Source organism: Bison bison, unplaced genomic scaffold (genome assembly GCF_000754665.1).
Source record: "Bison bison bison isolate TAMUID 2011002044 unplaced genomic scaffold, Bison_UMD1.0 scf7180017864281, whole genome shotgun sequence".
NCBI lineage: Eukaryota > Metazoa > Chordata > Mammalia > Artiodactyla > Bovidae > Bison > Bison bison.
Window position 1 is genome coordinate 593,294 of NW_011494853.1, and position 3,749 is coordinate 597,042.

The following is a 3,749-nucleotide window of genomic DNA, read 5'->3' on the forward strand; positions in this document are numbered from 1 at the left end:
TTCTTTTTTTTATTTATGGCTGCACTGGGTCTTTGTTGCTGCACTACTACTACTAAGTCGCTTCAGTCGTGTCCGACTCTGTGCGACCCCATAGACGGCAGCCCACCAGGCTTCCCCGTCCCTGGGATTCTCCAGGCAAGAACACTGGAGTGGGTTGCCATTTTCTTCTCCAATGCATGAAAGTGAAAAGTGAAAGTGAAGTTGCTCAGTAGTGTCCGACTCTAGGGACCCCATGGACTGCAGCCTACCAGGCTCCTCTGTCCATGGGATTTTCTAGGCAAAAGTACTGGAGTGGGGTGCCATTGCCTTCTCCATTGTTGCTGCACAGGTTTTTTCTAGTTGCAGTGAGTGGGGGCTGCTCTCTAGTTGTGGTGAATGGGCTTCTCACTGCCGTGGTTTCTCTTGTAGCAGAGCAGGGGTTCTAGGGCACTCGGGCTTCAGTAGTTGCAGCAGATAAACTTATGTACCCCGTGGCATGTGGAATCTTCCTGAAATGGAGGTCAAACCTGTGTCTTATGCATTGTCAGGTGGATTCTCAACCACTAGACCACCAGGGAAATCCTATAATTTTAATTTAAAAATTTCGAGTGCTAGTACCTAGGTCATTTCTGATAAGCAGTTAATTTACATCCTATACTGTGCTGTGCTTAGTCACTCAGTCTTGTCCAATTCTTTTCAATCCCACCAGGCTCCTCCATCCATGGGATTCTCCAGGCCAGAATACTGGAGTGGGTAGCCGTTCCCTTCTCCAGGGGGTTGTCCCAACCCAGGGATCAAACCCAGGTCTCCCGCACTGCAGGCGGATTCTTTACAGTTCTCATTGGTGACAGTGTTTTATTTATACTTAGTTTCTGTGACTTTTGTCCGAAGAAAACTGATGCATTCTTCCAACAACACAAGAGAAGACTCTATACACGGACATCACCAGATGGTCAACACCGAAATCAGATTGATTATATTCTTTGCAGCCAAAGATGGAGAAGCTCTCTACAGCCAGCAAAAACAAGATCAGGAGCTGATTGTGGCTCAGACCATGAACTCCTGATTGCCAAATTCAGACTTAAATTGAAGAAAGTAGGGAAAACCACTAGACCATTCAGGTATGACCTAAATCAAATCCCTTATGATTATACAGTGGAAGTGAGACATAGATTTAAGGGCCTAGATCTGATAGACAGAGTGCCGGATGAACTATGGAATGAGGTTCATGACATTATACAGGAGACAGGGATCAAGACCATCCTCATAGAAAAGAAATGCAAAAAAGCAAAATGGCTGTCTGGGGAGGCCTTACAAATAGCTGTGAAAAGAAGAGAAGCGAAAAGAAGAGGAGAAAAGGAAAGATAATAAACATCTGAATGCAGAGTTCCAAAGAATAGCAAGAAGAGATAAGAAAGCCTTCTTCAGCAATCAATGCAAAGAAATAGAGGAAAACAACAGAATGGGAAAGACTAGGGATCTCTTCAAGAAAATCAGAGATACCAAAGGAACATTTCATGCAAAGATGAGCTCGATAAAGGACAAAAATGGTATGGACCTAGCAGAAGCAGAAGATATTAAGAAGAGATGGCAAGAATACACAGAAGAACTGTACAAAAAAGATCTTCACGACCCAGATAATCACCATGGTGTGATCACTGGCCTAGAGCCAGACATCCTGGAATGTGAAGTCAAGTGAGCCTTAGACAGCATCACTATGAACAAAGCTAGTGGAGGTGATGGAATTCCAGTTGAGCTATTCCAAATCCTGAAAGATGATGCTGTGAAAGTGCTGCCCTCAATATGCCAGCACATTTGGAAAACTCAGCAGTGGCCACAGGACTGGAAAGGGTCAGTTTTCATTACAATCCCAAAGAAAGGCAATGCCAAAGAATGCTCAAACTACCACACAATTGCACTCATCTCACACGCTAGTAAAGTAATGCTCAAAATTCTCCAAGCCAGGCTTCAGCAATATGTGAACCATGAACTTCCTGATGTTCAAGCTGGTTTTAGAAAAGGCAGAGGAACCAGAGATCAAGTTGCCAACATCCGCTGGATCATGGAAAAAGCAAGAGAGTTCCAGAAAAACATCTATTTCTGCTTTCTTGACTATGCCAAAGCCTTTGACTGTGTGGATCACAATAAACTGTGGAAAATTCTGAAAGAGATGGAAATACCAGACCACCTGATCTGCCTCTTGAGAAATTTGTATGCAGGTCAGGAAGCAACAGTTAGAACTGGATATGGAACAACAGGCTGGTTCCAAATAGGAAAAGGAGTTCGTCAAGGCTGTATATTGTCACCCTGTTTATTTAACTTACATGCAGAGTACATCATGAGAAATGCTGGACTGGAAGAAACACAAGCCGGAATAAAGATTGCCGGGAGAAATATCAATAACCTCAGATATGCAGATGACACCACCCTTATGGCAGAAAGTGAAGAGGAACTCAAAAGCCTCTTGATGAAAGTGAAAGTGGAGAGTGAAAAAGTTGGCTTAAAGCTCAACATTCAGAAAACGAAGATCATGGCATCCGGTCCCACCACTTCATGGGAAATAGATGGGGAAACAGTGGAAACAGTGTCAGACTTTATTTTTCTGGGCTCCAAAATCACTGCAGATGGTGATTGCAGCCATGAAATTAAAAGACACTTACTCCTTGGAAGGAAAGTTATGACCAACCTAGATAGCATATTCAAAAGCAGAGACATTACTTTGCCAACAAAGATTCGTCTAGTCAAGGCTATGGTTTTTCCTGTGGTCATGTATGGATGTGAGAGTTGGACTGTGAAGAAGGCTGAGTGCCGAAGAATTGATGCTTTTGAGCTGTGGTGTTGGAGAAGACTCTTGAGAGTCCCTTAGACTGCAAGGAGATCCAACCAGTCCATTCTGAAGGAGATCAGCCCTGGGATTTCTTTGGAAGGAATGATGCTAAAGCTGAAACTCCAGTACTTTGGCCACCTCATGCGAAGAGTTGATTCATTGGAAAAGACCCTGATGATGGGAGGGATTGGGTGCAGGAGGAGAAGGGGACGACAGAGGATGAGATGACTGGATGGCATCACTGACTCGATGGATGTGAGTCTGGGTGAACTCCGGGAGTTGGTGATGGACAGGGAGGCCTGGCGTGCTGCGATTCATGGGGTCACAAAGAGTCAGACACGACTGAGCGACTGATCTGATCTGATCTCATCTGATTGGCATGTGTGTGACATGATACCCTTACAGAGTTCTTTACTGCTGTACTTTTTGTTGAAACGGCAAAAAATGAGAAACATTTAAATGCCAATCCATGAGGGGGATGGTTGGATCCATTGTGGTATCCACACTATGATGGAGAACCTAAAAAGAAGGAAGACTCTTCTTTAGTTACTAATGTGGGGTAATGTCCAAGGCACATTGGGAAATGAGTAAAAGTAAGACATAGAAGAATTACTACCACATTATAAAAAACCCAAACCCGCAAGAAAGCTCTCTTGCCCTTTCTGCCATGAAAGAATACAAAAAGTTTGCAACCCCCAAGCCCTACCCCTACCCAAAAAAGAAGTCTGCAAGATGGCCCTCACCTTCACCGAACCAAACAAACTCCCGTTAGATTCCGGGGCGGGGAAGATCCCCTGGCGAAGGGCTACGTTATCCACTCCAGTATTCTGGCCTGGAGAATTCCATGGACAGTCCATGGGGTCGCAAAGAGTCGGACCTGACTCAGCGACTTTCATTTTCAATATGAAGCTGTATACCCATCAGACAACTCTAATCTCCCCTT